This window comes from Podarcis liolepis, assembly GCF_965112155.1.
Source record: "Podarcis liolepis genome assembly, chromosome: 8".
Taxonomy (NCBI): Eukaryota; Metazoa; Chordata; class Lepidosauria; order Squamata; family Lacertidae; genus Podarcis; species Podarcis liolepis.
This window is the reverse complement of record NC_139560.1, coordinates 2,256,928-2,275,029: the sequence shown is the minus strand read 5'-3', so window position 1 is coordinate 2,275,029 and position 18,102 is coordinate 2,256,928. Positions and strand designations below refer to the sequence as shown.

The following is an 18,102-nucleotide window of genomic DNA, read 5'->3' as shown; positions in this document are numbered from 1 at the left end:
ACTGGGTCAAACGGACCGTGCACTTCCTGGACCCATGTTCCCATGCTCAATCCGGAACGCTGGCGGCCGCGCCCTCAGAGGAGGCAGCACCCACGCTCCCAGCCGTGTACCAGGACTACCAGGACGTGTTCGAGGAACGGGGGGCAGACCAGCTGCCGCCGCATCGGCCTTTTGACTGCGGCATAGACCTCCAACCCGGAGCGCCTTTACCAGTGAGTCGCTTATATTCCCTAACAGAGCCAGAGCGCGAGGCTTTGCAGGACTTCTTGCGCAAGAACCTGGAGCGTGGGTTCATTAGGCCTTCCACCTCGCCTACCGCGGCACCAGTGCTTTTCGTTAAGAAGAAATGTGGGGAACTCCGCCCTTGCCATGATTACCGAGCCCTGAACAAAATTACCGTCCCAGACCGGTACCCCTTGCCCCTTATCTCGGAGCTGCTGGAGCGGGTGCAAGGGGCACAGGTGTTCACCAAGCTGGACCTCCGGGGGGCCTACAACTTGATTCGGATCCGAGCCGGGGATGAGTGGAAGACAGCGTTTGGGACCCGGTACGGGCAGTTCGAATATTTGGTTATGCCTTTCGGTTTGTGCAACGCGCCAGCTGTGTTCCAACGCTACATCAACCACGTGTTTCAGGACTTGTTAGACAAGTACGTGGTGGTGTATTTGGATGACATACTGATTTACTCCCGTGACCCGGCTCGCCATGAGGGACATGTTCGGACCGTGCTGCAGCGCTTGCGTGAGCACCGTTTGTACGCAAAGCTCAGCAAGTGTGAGTTCCATCAGCGGACTGTGGACTTCCTTGGTCACCGGCTCTCTCCAGATGGGGTGCAAATGGACCCGGGGAAGGTGACAGCGGTTCGAGAATGGGCGGCACCCCGGAACCGCAAGGACCTACAGCGTTTCCTGGGGTTCGCCAATTACTACCGGACCTTCATCGCTGATTATGCTCATCGCACCACCCCGTTGACCCGGCTACTGCGCCCAAAGACGCCGTTTTCCTGGGACAAGGAGGCAGAGGAGGCGTTTCAGGGGTTGAAGGCCTGTTTCCAGAGGGCACCAATCTTACAACATCCTGACCCCTCTCGACCCTTTGTGGTGGAGACCGACGCCTCCAGTACGGCTCTCGGTGCCGTCTTGTCTCAACAGATTGGGCCTGAAGCGCCACTCTTACCCTGTGCCTTCTATTCCCGCCAGCTCCTACCAGCGGAGCGTAACTATACTGTGTGGGAGCGGGAACTACTGGCCATCAAGGTAGCCTTTGAGGTCTGGCGCCACCATCTTGAGGGGGCACGACATCCGGTGGAGGTGAGAACCGACCACCGGAACCTGGAGTACCTCCAGACCACCCGCAAGCTGAACCAAAGACAGATCCGGTGGGCGTTGTTCTTTTCCCGGTTCCAGTTCCGGATCCGCTACATCCCTAGCTCTCAGAATCAGAAGGCAGATGCCCTGTCCCGGAAACCTGAAGACAACGCAGACACGGAACAGCAAGCAGAACCCACCACGATCCTACCTCCGGCTGCATTCCTGGCCACCCAGGAGGCGCAGCCACTGCAGGTTCGGGTGCGGGAACAGCAGCGGGTCGACGCTTGGGCCCAGGAACGGCTCCGGGAGCTGGCTGAAGGGTCCAGCCCACAGTATCCGGGGCTGGTCCTGCATCAGGGCTTTCTGCTGCATCACGGTCGTCTGTACATCCCGCCAGGGCCACTACGGCTGGAGGTTCTCCGGATGGCCCATGATGCCCCAGCAGCGGGGCACTTTGGACGGTATCGGACCACCCATCTGGTCAGTCGAGAGTTTTGGTGGCCCCGCCTGAAGGCTGACGTGGCTCGCTACGTTGCTGGTTGTGATGTCTGCCGGCGCGCCAAGGGACCTACCGGGCGACCCCCCGGCCTACTTCAGCCATTGCCAGTTCCACCGCGCCCTTGGCACACGGTTTCGTTGGACTTTATAGTGGACTTACCCTCGTCTCGTGGCTGTACCTGCCTTCTGGTTTTCTCCGACCATTTCACCAAGATGGTGCACTGCGCTCCCTGTCCATCTGTACCCACAGCCAAGGAAACTGCTCAGCTGTACCTTCAGCATGTCTTCCGCTTGCATGGCCTACCTGAGCGTGTGGTGTCCGACCGGGGCGTTCAGTTCACATCCCGGTTCTGGCGAGCATTACACCAGACCCTCGGGACAGAGGTCTGCCTCTCGTCAGCCTACCACCCACAGACCGATGGCCAGACGGAACGGGCGAACGCGGTGCTGGAGCAGTACCTCCGGTGTTACTGCAGCTACCAGCAGGATGACTGGGTCGACCACCTGGCATTGGCAGAGTTCGCCTATAACAACGCGGTGAATGTGTCCACCCAGCAGACCCCGTTCCAGGCCAGTTATGGTTATCATCCACGGCTGTTTCCAGAGGTGCTGCCGGCGTCCGCGGTCCCGGCGGTGACGGAGTGGCTTCAAGAGCTCCAGTCCCAGCAACAGCTTTTGGTGGAGCAACTGCACCAGGCCAAGGAAGCGTACAAAGCCCAGGCCGACCGCCACCGCCAGGTGGGGCCGGAACTTCGCGTCGGTGACCTGGTTTGGCTCTCCACTCGCCACCTCCACCCCTCTCGACCTTCGCGGAAGTTGGATGCCCGCTTCACCGGCCCGTTCCCTATCGTAGACCAAGTCTCTCCTGTGGCATTTCGTCTCCGGTTACCCGCAACCCTGAAGGTTCACCCGGTCTTCCACAGGTCCCTTTTGAGTCCGGTGGCTCCACCCGACGAGTTCCACCCGAACCGTCCCCGACCGCAGCCAGTGTTGGTTCGGGGAGAGCCTGAATACGAGGTGGAACGCATCCTGGACTCCCGATACCGCAGGGGAAAGCTGCAGTATCTGATTGACTGGAAGGGGTACGGACCGGAGGACCGTTCCTGGGAACCAGCGGCCAACGTCCACGCACCTGCCTGCCTCCGAGAGTTCCATGCGACGTACCCCGGCAAGCCGGGTCCGGACCCTCGGTTGAGGGGGGGGCCTGGGAGGGGGGATGGTGTGATGGCCTGGGATTCTGATTCGGAGGATGAAACAGAGGAATCCCAGCCTGCACAGGAGACCCCGCCTCCAGGGCCGGCTGAACTGGGGCAAGGCCTAGATGCTGAAGAGCCTGCACCTGTGGCAGTGCATCAGGAGCTGGCCCCAGGTGAAGCCCTTCTGGCCCCAGAGAGGCTTGACGACTCAGTGGCCACAGGTGAGCCTCCTCCAGGGCCCAGTAACCCTTCGGCCTCTCCTGATCTGCAGAGGCTTAGAGCAGAGAGGCGAAGGGAACTGGTGGCCCCCAGGAGGAGTGCTCGCCTTAAGGCCAGAGGAGGCGGGGCTCCTGGGGGCCGGGACCGCCCCTGGCCTTAGAAGAGGATAAAAGCCCAGTCAGCCCGGCCCCAGGTTGCGGGAGCAACGTCGTTGTTGGCTTCGGACCTTCCTGTGTTCCTGATCCCTGCTCGGCCTCCTGTTCCTGACTATCCGGTACTCCTGTTCCCTGCTCGGCTTCCTGTTCCTGACTATCCGGTACTCCTGTTCCCTGCTCGGCCTCCTGTTCCCGACCGTCCGGTGTTCCTGTTCCCTGCACAGCCTCCTGTTCCAGCGTTCCTGTTCCCCGCCCGGCTCTCTGCCTCGGACCTTGCCCCTCTTCGTGTGGACTCTGCTACACCCAAGGTACCTTACCCCCGAGACCAGCACAAGGAGATAAACAATGCACTCAGATTTCTGCTGTAGACCGCTTTTTCTGTGATATAGGCATGATGTGTCTGGGGGGTGGTCTTAAGCTACACCCTTTCTGTGATGTATGTATGATGTTTCTGGGGGTGGTCTTGGACTCCTGGGCAACAGTCAATAAAGATCAGACTTGCTAGCTGCTTTGCTTCTCAATATTCTCTGGTTGGCCTCTGTTATTTTCTCCGACCGATGGAGAACCTGCAAAGGACTCTATAAGGGCTGTTGTGTCCCCCATAAAGGAATAAGGGCAGATTTTCATTTATTACAAAACATACACACACACACCGATCTGGCTTTCCCTAGAAGCAGGCTATCCTTGTCCCTTCTCGCTTCATTTCTTGTACTGAAATCCAGCAGAAGCAAGAAGCAGCTGCAACTCTTCCGCAAGCTAAAAATATTTTGCAGAAGTCCGTGTCCAGCGTGATCTGTGCGAGTCATCCAGAGCAGCGGCAAACTCTAGTTTGTGAAGGCAGGGGGATGAACGAGAAGAAAGAACTTTTGGTTCTCGCTTGAAATATTGGAGGTGGGGGGAGAGAGAGAGAAAGAACCCAGTAAATTGCTTTCACACTCTGGAATGGGGAACTTGGTCCAGCCTTGGGGCTGCCTTTCTGTCCGGGAAAATTCCTGGGGGGCCGTGTGTTAGTTAGGAATAAGGCAGGCCAAAGTGGGCAGATAACAAAGTATCGTATTTTTCTGTGTATAAGACTACTTTTTTTTACTAAAAAAATATGTTTAAAAAGGGGGGGTTAGTATTATACAAGAGGGCAATCTCCCCCCATTTTCTAATTTTGAGTCCCCCCACGGGGGAGTGTTATACACGGAAAAATACAGCAATTTTTAACTTGGTACACTAGGATCATTTCAGCACCTGCCTCTATCCTTCCCCCCCACCATAAATTATTATTATTTTCCTTTAAACATTTCCAACATTACAATAACAAACACAAAACAATCTTTTTGCTCTGCCGAGCTTGCGACTTCCTTCCTTCCCTTCAACATGTATCCCATATCACATCCAACTGCGCAATTTAAATCTTTACTATGTGTCCACATTGTAGGATTTATTTCAATCCTGCTAGTGTCTTCAGGTTTTTGCAATTGTCATTCAGATATACAATAAACTTACTCCAGTCTCTTTGGAATTTCTGATCGTCCTGGTCTGGGATCCTGCAAGTCAGTTTGGCCAACTCTGCAAAGTCCATCATCTTCGCCTGCCACTCTGAAATAGTAGGTATTTCTTGTAATTTCCACAGCATCTGCCTCTCTCCAGTCTGTATAGGCAAGCAAAAGTCATAATCAGAGTTTTAAAAATGCAGACTTCCTATGTTGACTAAAGGTGAAGCCAAGATTCCTTTTATTTTTTATTTCTAAGTACAGAAATGTCTGCCCAGCTGACAGACCTCACTCAGCTCTTCTTGTGTTCAGCATTTCACTGTGATCTATTTGTTGTTGTTGTTTAGTCGTTTAGTCGTGTCCGCCTCTTCATGACCCCCTGGACCAGAGCACGCCAGGCACTCCTGTCTTCCACTGCCTCCCACAGTTTGGTCAAACTCATCCTGGTAGCTTCGAGAACACTGTCCCACCATCTCGTCCTCTGTCGTCCCCTTCTCCTTGTGCCCTCCATCTTTCCCAACATCAGGGTCTTTTCCAGGGAGTCTTCTCTTCTCATGAGGTGGCCAAAGTCTTGGAGCCTCAGCTTCAGGATCTGTCCTTCCAGGGAGCACTCAGGGCTGATTTCCTTCAGAATGGAGAGGTTGGATCTTCTTGCAGTCCATGGGACTCTCAAGAGTCTCCTCCAGCACCAGAATTCAAAAGCATCAATTCTTTGGTGACCAGCCTTCTTTATGGTCCAGCTCTCACTTCCATACATCACTACCGGGAAAACCATGGCTTTTACTATACGGACCTTTGTTGGCAAGGTGATGTCTCTACTTTTTAAGAACCCAAAATTCAGGGCAGGATGACACCCTTTGTTCTGCAGCCCTACTAGAGAAGGAATATTCGCATGCTCACTAGAGAGGGGGAAACAGCCACAAACAGTGCTAGGAGGGTAGATTAGTGATTTGTGTTGTCACTGTTAATAACATTCACTGCTCTTCTTCAGACAGAAAGTTTCATTAGTTCAAAGCACAAAAGGCACATTAGCGATCACGCTTGATTGCATAATTTCCCAATGCTAAATAAGGCTTTTAATTAATCGTGTGTGAAAACACTTTGAGGATTACTCAGGAAGCACAGAAACACTGCTTTGAGTTTTAGCCAGTACCTTTTTAAATAAATCACAGCTCTCCAAAAAAAAACCTACTAAAATTGCAATTAAGAGGTACAGCTATCCTTGTGGCAAATGTAATGCTCAGCAACAGCAGCTGCAGCATGATCACGTCTCCCCACTGCTTCGATCTGTGGAACTGTCATTGTCACAGGTGCCACATGTAATAAACGAAAATCTGCCCTTATTCCCTTATGGGGAACACAAGAGCCCTTAGAGTCCTTTGTAGGTTCTCCATTGGTCGGAGAAAATAGCAGAGGCCAACCAGAGAATATTGAGAAGCAAAGCAGCTCGTAAGCCTGATCTTTATTGAACTGTTGCAACAGGGTGCCCCCTTCACACGCAGGAGAAAGAGGAGGACCCAGAACAAAGGTGTGAGCACCCTTATATAGACATTTTAAACTGCCCGCCCTGGAGTCCAAGACCACCCCCAGAAACATCATACATACATCACAGAAAGGGGTGGTCTACAACAGAAATCTGAGTGCGTTGTTTACCTCCTGTCTGGCAGGTTACCTGTTAATGCTTACTTGATTGGATACCCTGGGGAGCCTGGCCAGTCTTTTGTAATGATAAATACTTAGTTCCTGAGCCAGGTCACAGGCTCACCCTGTTCGTACACAGACATACCCTTCAGACAGGATTTGTGAACGAAAAGACAATGGGGAGGCTTTTCCATTTTCCTTTGACTTTGCAGAGAAAATATTTGGTCAGTTTGGGAGCCAAAATGGCTCCATGGCTGTTTTCCTGTGCTGCTTCAGACATGTGGTTTATATATTTATGTACATGTTTGCTTGGTGTATTTATGAACATTTATTATATATATAAGACCTTATTATTATTTTTATTTCACACATAATACCCATTCTGCATCTGTTAGGAATCAGTGTGGCAGCCCCTGTACTTTGGAACTCCTTGCCTATTAACATCAGGTAGGAGCTGGGGGGGGAGGGGTCACCCCACCACAGCATCTTTCAACCACAGTGCTATCTTTGTACCCTTTTCAGTGCCAGCTAAAAACATTTTTGTTTAGGCAAGCCTACCCAGATGGGCAGAAGGTTGACTTGTGTTTTAACCTGTTTTTATATTTGATTATAACTGTTCTTTGAATGTTTTAAATACTTTATTTTATTATTTATTGCATTTATATATTGCCCTTCATTCAAGGACCACAGGGCGGTTTACAGTAGCTCTTTTAAACGGTCTTTATTGATAACGTACAGTTTTCCTTTTTCATAAGCTTTCTTGATTGGGACGGCTTGGAGGTACATTTTTCAAAATATCAACTATCCCGGAATTAAGGAAATGCACTGTTATGTACTGAGTTGAATAGGATTCAAATGCAGCAGTCTGATTGGTCCTAGAACAATAGGATCCAAAATGCAGCAGTCTGATTGGTCCTAGAACAATGCAGCAGTATGATTGGTACGCAGGAGCCACCCAATCCAGCTCCAGGTGGAAGTGAATCCGCAACCTGATTGGCCTACAGGAGAATCCCAGAATTAGCCAATCACGTGCGGTCCATTGTGTAAATAATGTATATAAAGCAGATATTTTGGGGGGAACTTTCATTCCTCACTACTATGAGCTGAATAAAGAGCATGAAATCCACACTCGACTCCGAGTATATTTCATGCACTTTTACTATCAGGACAGGAATTCTTTGAGGGGAACATAATGTGGACAACACGACTTAAACGGGGATGCAGACAGCTTCAAATGCACATTAAACTCAGGTGTGGACAAGCTCGGACACAAAAAAGCACTGTTCATGCAAGTAGTCAGCTTGCATGAACTCATGGGGGTGCAAACTGAATTTGCTGCTTTCCTCCATTGAATGGAATATGTCAGCTTGCAATTTTTCAGTTTGCAGAAGCAATCTTGAATGCATTTTCTGTCCCCGTCTTATGCTATATACACCAGTAGGCAATCTGTGTGAGCAGTGGTTTTGTGCTACTGTGCCTTCCGTGTCGGATTGGAGCTGACTCAAAATGCGTGGCGTATTTATGAGCACAGCACATTTTGCTTGAAAATATTTTGCCTGCGGACGACTGCTGTGACAGATTTACAGACATATGCTTCGCTTGGCTCAAAGCATCAGCCGGCACAGAGGCCCAGGTTTGTCTCTCGTACTTTTGTTTGCACAGAAGTGAATCCTATGGAGCCCAAAAAGCTCTCTCTCTCTAGTACATGACTTTAGGACTGCAATCTGAAGAAGATTATTTATGACAGAAGGTCATCAGGCTGGTAGCAACTCCCTACCAACCGTATTTTTTGCTTCATAAGATGTACTTTTTTCCTCCTAAAAAGTAAGGGAAAATGTCTATGTGTCTTATGGAGTGAATGTGTGGTTGGTTGCTGGCTCCCTTTCCGGCCCTGGCCCCTATAAAAACAGAATTTTTCTCCTTTGCAAAATGATCTCAACAACTGTGAACTGATCCCCTTTGCAAAAGAAGCTGCACAACTGTGAGCTGATGCTCAAAAAACAGGGCTTTCCCCCTTTCCTCCTCTAAAAACTAGGTGCATCTTATGGTCAGATGCGTCTTATGGAGCGAAAAATACGGTATTTGTTGGTCTGTGGGGGAATTCCAAATAGCCATTGCTCACATCCCGTTCCCCACGTCTTTGTGGGAGAATCTAAGTTCTACACAAGTTCATCACAAGTGGGAGTGGGGAGGCATTTTTATGCCTTAACTACTGTGGGTTTGGTTTATTTTAATGCCCAAGTCAATTTCCCTGCCAAAACTGAAACAAGATTGGAAAGGATCCAAATAATAAGTCTCATCCTAGAATTAATTATACTGGAGTGGAAGAAAATGCCGCTGCTATTGTTTCTTGTCTGATTTTTTTTTGGGGGGGTGAGTTTGACAGTGAATTTCTAATGTGAAAAGTTTGAGCTCTTTGCCTGCCTGGATATCAGACGGACTAACGCAACACCCTGGAAAATACTAGATGTAAGAAGCTGATTATGATTACTCTAGTGGAATGTACCGTATTTTTCGCTCTATAAGACGCACCAGACCACAAGACGCACCTAGTTTTTGGAGGAGGAAAACAAGAAAAAAATATATTCTGAATCTCAGAAGCCACAACAGCAAGAGGGATCGCTGTGCAGTGAAAGCAGCAATCCCTCTTGCTGTTCTGGCTTCTGGGATAGCTGTGCAGCCTGCGTTCGCTCCATAAGACGCACACACATTCCCCCTTACTTTTTAGGAGGGAAAAAGTGAGTCTTATAGAGCAAAAAATACGGTACTTTCAAGTGAGCAGATTATTACTCCACATCTTCAGGACTGAGCCATGCGTTGCAAATACGTTCTGTTGTGTCCCGGCTCAAATAAAAAAATTTTTTTTTTGTATATTAGTTGGAACACTTTGTTCTTTTAATTTAGAAAATGTTTTGGAAAATGAAAAGTTAGATATATTTTTGGGAGGAGGAGGAAATATACATGCAAGTGGAAGCCAGTGTTCCTCAGTTTTCTAAAGTTGTGGTGTGCTTAGGATTTCTTGGCAATATGGATGTGTAGGTGTCATCTATAGATTCTTTCAAAACCTCATGCCATATGGTATGCCTTAATTTCTAAATGAGGCATGGAGACACTTTTGTCTGGATATCATATTTGGGCCCTCTTACATGGAAGCTAATAGATGGGCAAGGAATAATGGATTTTTTAAAGTGAGGAGACACCCCCACTCTGCACATGACATACTATCCCGAATAAGCTCTGTGCAGGGGCTGTTGTGATGAAAACAGAATGTTACAAATTGCCGCTCTGCCAAGTCAAAACGTTTCCAGCTGCCACTTTCTACATTGCTCCTCTATCTCCTGGATCCACTTTTAACACAGAAACCCTACTTCTGTGTGCAAAACGGGCGCTTACGCATTCATAGAATTCATTGAAAATCATCCTTCACATTCATCTTAATTAATCAAAAGGAACACAGTGAATGGGCTGACACATGCCTAATGAACATCTGGTACTTTCAGGAAATCTGTCTTCCATTGTTCCCTATGCTTTTGAATTGTACTGACATGGAACAATAAATAAAAACCAAGCGCTGTGGGAAGACCATGAGGTTTGCTTTAGAAGATAACATGGGAAGGGGAAACATCTATTTTTTTATATCCCATATTCAGGTTTTGCTCCTTAACTACATGCCTCACAAATGCTGTGTATATACTATATACATCTTTAAAGCACATTTGAAGCGCATTACTTCCCTCAATTCTGGGCACTGTAGTTTGTTGAGAAGGCTGTTAAGAAGGGTAATGAAGGAGGTGAGGACAGGCAGTGGCGTAGCGTGGGGGGTGCAGGGGGGGCCGGCCGCACCGGGCGCAACACCTGGGGGTTAGGGTTAGGGGGCGCAAATCCACGGGTTAGGGGGCGCAAATCCACTGGTTAGGGGGCGCAAATTACTTGCCTTGCCCCGGGTGCTGACAACCCACGCTACGCCACTGAGGACAGGTGACCCCCACCTAGGCCCGAAGTCACCCCCCCCAAAAGCAGGCTCAAAGCTGCTTTAAGCTTTTCAAAATCATTTTCTCAGCAGCTAAAAGGCATTAGCTAAGCATCAGAAGCATTTCACTCTGCTGTAACAAAGGTAGCTGAATAGAACAATGCTTTTTTCATTTCTCAGGCTAGTTGGCCTTGTTAACCAGATTGCAACTTTTCTTTTCCTGGGAACTGTGCCAATAGAGCAAGAGAAAGAAACATATCTTGAACACTCTGAAACCCTTTGGCTTCTCACCCCCCCCCCCTTTCCTGGGAAGAGTCCCAAGACAGGAGCTTTCTGTACATGCTCAGGAACCTCAACATGGGGCAGGACTCCTGAGGGAGGAGAAAGGGGAGGGAACAGGAAGGGGAATATATGCTCTGTGCAAATGACTGTGAACCCGTGCTTGTTTGTGAGTTATCACACTTGCTCCTTCTACCAGTTAATGGATGGAAGAAATAAAGCTTTTTCTCTGAAACTATTCCTTCAGTGTCTGTTGACTCCTACTCCCTTTCCCGGGTGCAATATTTTTCCCACCCAAGGGCAAAGCCTCATAAGGCTACAGTAACTTGGTGAGAGTAACGGCTCTGCTGTGTTTTTGAACAGAAGGCAGGTAAGGATGGTTCACTGATTCATACGGCTGAACTTAGATCGCATTGTGGTTCACCATCTGCAATACGTTGCCTGAGTATTGCAGCCCATTCATGTCCTGTAAAGTCAGCTGTTATTCCTGCACTGCATAGCTCATAGAACTGTAGAGTTGGAAGGGACCCTTAGAGTCATCTAGTCCAGCCTCCTGCAATGCAGAGATCTCAACTAACAAAACAACAAACAAACAAACAAACCTATGGTCACGTAAAGCATACTCAATAAACACGCGAGACGTAACCGGCTGTGTTCTTAGATAAATAAGGTATACTATTCATGTATCAAATCATAAATGTCAACGGAAGTAACTCATAAAGTTCAACAAACGAACAAAGCTGAAGACCCAGTGGATCAGATCATTCTCTAATCAGTTTATGCATAAGGTCCATCTGTATAATAGTGTCTATTCCACCTGTCTGTTCATAAGCTCCAAACAATCCATATGAAAGGTTGTTACAGTTCCACAGAATCCTTTCACAGTCTAATTTCCGGAATATTGGCCTTGTTTCGCCATCCTGGGCTTCATCTGTTACATGGATGGACCTTATGCATAAACTGATTAGAGAATGATCTGATCCACTGGGTCTTCTGCTTTGTTAGCTTGTTGAAGTTTATGAGTTGCTTCTGTTGAAATTTATGATTTGATACATGAATAGAATACCTTATTTATCTAAGAACACAGCCGGTTACATCTCATGTGTTTATTGAATATGGAATCTCAACTAAAGCATCCATGACAGATGGCCATCCAACCTCTGCTTAAAAACCGGTGGGAGTCCGTTCCACGGTTAAACAGCTCTGTCCGTCAGAAAGTTCTTCCTGGTGTTTAATAAGAATTTTCTTGTCACTTGTCTCCTCTTTTCCAGGCTAAACATGCCCAACTCCCTCAACCATTCCTCATAAGGCTCAGCTTCCTGTCCCTTGACCACCTTGGTTGCCCTTCTCTGCACACCTTCCGGCTTGTCACCTTTGCAAATTGTGGTGCCCAGAACTGGACACGGAGCTCTAGCTGTGGTCTGAATTCCCTTGATCTGCACACGATGCTTCTGTTGATGCAGCCTAGAATAGCATTCGGGGTTTTTTGCTGCTGCATCACACCATTAGCTCATGTTAAACTTGTGGATAATTTGATCCTTTTGTGTCCCCTTCTAATTCCACAATTCTAGCACCAACAAAAGAAGAGTGGGAGATAAAAACGATGGACTTTGCAGAATTGGCGAAGCTGGCAGGAAAAATCCGAAACCAGCATGATCAAGTATTCCAAAAGGACTGGAGTAAATTTCTATGATATTTGAAAGATCATTGTAAGCAATTGACATCACTAGCAGGGTTGTCTGGTGCTGGAGGAGACTCTTGAGAGTCCCGTGGACTGCAAGAAGATCCAACCTCTCCATTCTGAAGGAAATCAGCCCTGAGTGCTCACTGGAAGGACAGATCCTGAAGCTGAGGCTCCAAGACTTTGGCCACCTCATGAGAAGAGAAGACTCCCTGGAAAAGACCCTGATGTTGGGAAAGATGGAGGGCACAAGGAGAAGGGGACGACAGAGGACGAGATGGTGGGACAGTGTTCTCAAAGCTACCAGCATGAGTTTGATCAAACTGCGGGAGGCAGTGGAAGACAGGAGTGCCTGGCGTGCTCTGGTCCAGGGGGTCACGAAGAGGCGGACACGACTAAACAACAACATATAAGTCCAGCTGTCCTTTGCCAACAACAAATTGCCGCTGTTTTTTGTGTTGAACATATGCTCTGTGGTAATTTATGGACTTAACAACAAGAAGGTTCTCTGAAGACTTGTAATGAGAATTTTTCTCCCTTTCTATATTTATTTAAATGTTGAGGTATTTTGTAATAGGTTCAATTGGAATTGGAAAACGTACAAAATGCAACAATATAAAGGTTCATTTTGAAAGCCATGAGGCGGCAGGGAAGGAAGAGTCGAGGGGCTCTAAAGAGCCAAAGAGATAAAGTGGATAAAAATGATGTGGTTGTATATGAATAAATGGGAAACTAAGACAAAATATTTAATTAAAATAATAATAAAATAATTTCAGAATTCTATGAAATATATTCTTGCAGCCTCGAAAAACGTCTTATGTTTTGGGGGAGAGACAGAAGCTTAATTCCATCCTTTAAGTACCATCCCTTTTCACCGGAAGTGACGTCTCCACCGCGGCCTCCCTCCCGCCTCCGCCTCCACCGGGCCGCGAACAAAAGGGATTTTCAAGCGCGCCCTGGCCCCGCCCTCCCTCCTCTCTTGCCCCGCCTCCTGCGGCCTCTGATTGGCCGGACGGCCCCTCCGCTCCCGCCCTCCGCCCCGCCCTCCCGCCAGCCGATTGGCCGAGCTCCCTCGCCGGCCGGGGCTGCGGTTGGCGGCGGGGCGCGCCAATCCCGGGTCCGCCTGAGGAGGCTGGAGGGATGGCGAGTGGGGCCGAGCGGGGACGCACCGGCGGCGGCTGAGGCGGCGAGGAGGCGGCGGGCGGCGAGCTGAGGGGGCCGCCGGAGAGGTGGGTGGCGAGGAGCGGGGCGTCGCCGGGGCCCCCGACGCGGGAGGGGAAGGCGCGTCCGTGAGGGGGAGGCCCGCCACCGGCGAGGGGGGAGCAGGGGGTCCCGCCATTGTCCCGGCCGAGAGGGGTCCGGCTCCTGCTCCGCCTCTGAGGGGATTTCAGGGGAGCCGGTGGCGGAGGGCGGCCCCCTGGGGGGGGGGTTCGGTCCTGGGGTTGGTTGGCCGGCAGGAGCCAGAGGGAAGAAGCAGGGCCCTCAATCCAGTGTCGTAGCGTGGGGGGGTGCAGGGGGGCCGGCTGCACCGGGCGCAACATCTGGGGATTAGGGTTAGGGGGCGCAAATTACTTGCCTTGCCCCGGGTGCTGACAACCCACGCTACGCCACTGCCTCAATCTCAGGGTGGCGGGTTCAAACCCCCCCCCCCTGTATTGCGGGGGTTGGGCTAGCCCAGTGATGGCCAAACTCGGCCCCCCAGCTGCTTTGGGACCACAACTCCCCTCATCCCTGACCACTGGTCCTGTTAGCATCAGAAGGCAGCCCTGTTTAGGGAAGCTTTTAATGTTTAACAGACCACTGTATTATAATAGAGTGGTACCTCGGGTTACATACGCTTCAGGTTACAGACTCCGCTAACCCAGAAATAGTGCTACCTTTGCTTCAGGATGAGAACAGAAATCGGGCTCCGGCAGCACGGCAGCAGCTGGAGGCCCCATTAGCTAAAGTGGTGCTTCAGGTTAAGAACGGACCTCCGGAACAAATTAAGTGCTTAACCCGAGGTACCACTGTACTTGGTTGGAAGCTTCCCAGAGTGGCTCCCAGCCAGATGGGCAGAGTATAAATAATAATAATAGTACTAGTAATATTAATAATGGGACACGGGTGGCGCTGTGGGTTCAACCACAGAGCCTAGGACTTGCCGATCAGAAGGTTGGCGGTTCGAATCCCCACAATGGGGTGAGCTCCCGTTGCTCGGTCCCTGCTCCTGCCAACCTAGCAGTTCGAAAGCACGTCAAAGTGCAAGTAGATCAATAGGTACCTCTCCGGCAGGAAGGTAAACGGTGTTTCCGTGCGCTGCTCTGGTTCGCCAGAAGCGGCTTAGTCAGGCTGGCCACATGACCCGAAAGCTGTACGCTGGCTCCCTCGGCCAGTAATGCGAGATGAGCGCCCCAACCCCAGAGTCGGTCACAACTGGACGTAATGGTCAGGGGTCCCTTTACCTTTACCTAACAACAACAATATACTATTATAATTATTGGAGTTGTAGTCCCAAAACAGTTGGAGGGCCAAGTTTGGCCATCACTGGGCTAGAATGAATCTCGGCGCCCTGTCCAGCTCTGCAGTTCCAGGATGGACTGTGCGGTGAGGATCAGTTCTTCTTTGGCTATCACTCGTAGCCAAGTAAGATTGTCTCCCATGAACACAGTCTTAACAGTGAGTCCGTAAGGGACTGCAGAGGCCAGTTCTGGATCCACACGTCCTTCCATGGTGGGTACATAGGTTTCAGGGCGGGAGTTGATCACGGTGAGGGTTTGCCAAGCGTGCCTTCCTCAGTGTCCAAAAAAACCCCCAATGTGCTGCACCAACAAGTACAAAATAACCTCTCTGCAGCGCCACAAATCCAACTCAGTGGTGTAATGTTGGAAAATGCCCATCGCTTCTCCTACTGGGGCTGTTATCTTTCCACGAGTGCCAGCCTTGATGCCAAAATCCAGCATTGCCTGAGCTCTGTGAGTGCGGCTTTCTCCTGATTGAAGTGCGGAGTTTTTGAGGACCGGGACATTCGCAGGGAAACCAAAATGCTTGTTTGCAAAGCTATTGTACTACTAACCTTACTGTATGCTTGTGAAACATGGACCACTTGTAAACGCCATCTCCAACTCCTCCTGTGGAGCAGGAGTGGCGGCTAAATTTAGCCCCTGGCAGATGTCGGATGGGGGGAGGGGTGGGTGGTTTTTTTCTTGTTTCTGTGTTTGCATCTTGTGTTTTTATGCCCCACGATATTCAGATGAAGGGTGGTATACCAATTTAATAAGTAATAATGGCTGTCCAACACCTGCTTAAAGCATCCCAGGAAGGAGAGGGCTGGGAGGAAGGAGGGCAGTGTTTAGACTTTAGAGGCTCCAGGAGTTGGAGCTCGGTGTGTGGAGCTTTAGGATGGTTTTTATTTTTATGTTATTTATTTAAAAACAGAAGCCACCCCCACAAACACATTTCAAAGGCCATGGCTAGCAGGACCAGTGGCCAAGGATGTTGGGAGTTGTACTCCAGTAACATCTGGGGACCCAAGGTTGGGAAAGGCTACTTTAGGGTATTGTGGAGCCAGTGGTGGAGTAGTGGTTAGAGTGTCGGGCTACTAGGACCTGGGAGAGACCTGGGTTCAAATCCCAGAACTCTCACTGGATGACTTTGGCCCATTCCCTGCATCTCGGCTTAACCCACTTCACAGGGGCATTGGTGGGAATTAATCAAGGAGTGGGCTCCTTGGCAGTGGGGTGGGGAGGTAAGCTATCAATGCAATGTGTCATCTTTTGGGTGCCAGTCTAAGACCTCTTTCTGCTTCCAGGCATTGGATGTTATCTATTGCATTTTAGAAGTGTAGTGGTTAGAGCAGTGGTTCAGATTATTCTACACCTGAGCAAGTTTTTAAAGCATGTCTTGAATGGGAGAAAGTATATTTAGGTTGTCATAGGTGATAAATTGAGACGTTGGTATCATAGCAATGAAGGGAGCAGTGAATGGTGAAAAGTGCTGGTGCTGTGATTGTTGGTTATTTTTGGCCCCAAAGGTGGGGGTTTTGGGTGGGAGCAGTGGGTCAAATCAACTTGGTATTATTTAAAGCAGGGTTTCCCAAACTTGGGTCTCCAACTGTTTTTGGACTACCATTCCCATCATTGCTCACCACTGGTCCTGCTAGCTAGGGATGATGGGAGTTGTAGTCCAACAACAGCAGGAGACCCAGGTCTGGGAAATACTGATTTAGAGGGTTGATGATATATGAAGTGTGTTGTACATACTTTGTGAAGTGGCTAGGTATGGAATGTTTTAGATCTGCCTGAGAGCAATTTGGTAAGGAAAAAACAAGGGAGTACTTATTTTTTAATGGGTACCGTGACAGTGTTAGACAGGACTTCTTTCCATCAAAGCAAATTGAACCTTGGAAAAACAAGTGGCTAAATGTAATTTGGGCATTATTTAAACTGACTGTTTTAGGCTACTGAACCTTATGCACTACACGCCAAACGTCCTTCATGACCCGGTGAGGGATGCTGTCAGTTGCTTTGTTTAGATGCGCTCTCAGTTAATATTATACTGTTCTTAACTTGTCACCTGCATTATGTGACATGCAAACAGTAACACACTGTTGCAAAATGCCAAAACCATGATTATTGCTCTGTGTTTACATAATAAATATGTGTGACTGATATGCTGATAGCTAGTGAAAGAGAGTTTCTTAAAAATATTAGATATCAAACATGAAAATAATATTTTAGTGGGTAGCATGAAGGATTTCTTCCTGTTCATTTTTTAAAGATTACCTAAGTAATGACAGTACTATTTCTAGTAATTAAAAATTGTTTCCCAGTCATTTCAAATTAAGTCTTACCGGTAAGTTATGATCAGTTTTCTCAAGATTTCCTCTTGCTGTAACTAACTTTGCTTTGCAAGTATCGCTGCTTCTTTGGAACTTAGTAGGAAGTTTTTGTTGTTGCAGCTATACTGAATTTCTGTGTTTGCTGAAGGTGTGCTTAGCGGTTATAGTAGCACTGACAGCGCAGGTCAGCAGTTGCTATAATGTTTACTCTGTGGTTACTGGAGGCATCTGGTCTTGGAAGACTTATAGACAAGGAATGAAGCAAACACACCAAATGTAAAGAAAATTAGTTGTGGGTTCTAGCTTTTCCATGAATTAAGATGTTAATGTAACATCCTGAAATATTTCTAATGCTTACTACTTGAAGTAAATTAATTTGGATTGCCAGGAAACCAGGATCAGGATTCTGATTTTAAAACCTGTAATTCAGGAATAAGCCAATGTGGTACCCTTTAGATGTTTCGAGCTACAACTATCACTAATCCCTGGAGCATGGCCTATATAGTACATCAGTAGGGCAAATTGCTGGCCACCCTTGCTGTAATTAATATACAGTACAGTGGTACCTCAGGTTAAGTACCACTGCTGCCGCTGCACCACCGCTGCACCGCTGCACTTGCGACAGGGATATAACCTGTGGCTCACCACAGAACAGGGACTGTGGGACTGAGATACAGCCTCCCCATGCTATTCTCTGGACACAGCCCTGCAGATGGATTGGAAACACTGTAAAACTGTGACCCCAGCACCCACCCCACAGAGTCACGCCAGGAGAATGCCATGGTCAATGCAGCAGACAGACTGAGAAGCAGGACCAGACACGCATTTCTCCATCCCACTCCACCAGGGCAAT

General features: G+C 48.8%; 1 protein-coding gene and 1 long non-coding RNA gene across 2 annotated transcripts in view; both read left to right on the top strand.

Annotated features, from left to right (window-relative positions):
• Window positions 1-18,102, top strand: part of LOC310713254 — a 182,265-nt gene that overhangs the window by 92,654 nt on the left and 71,509 nt on the right. The window lies entirely within an intron of this gene.
• Window positions 13,520-18,102, top strand: part of LOC310713053 (CTTNBP2 N-terminal-like protein) — a 37,910-nt gene continuing 33,327 nt past the window's right edge. Inside the window, exon 1 of the mRNA XM_083516740.1 lies at window positions 13,520-13,659. The gene's annotated coding sequence lies outside the window, so the exon portion shown is untranslated. The remainder of the gene's footprint in view (window positions 13,660-18,102) is intronic.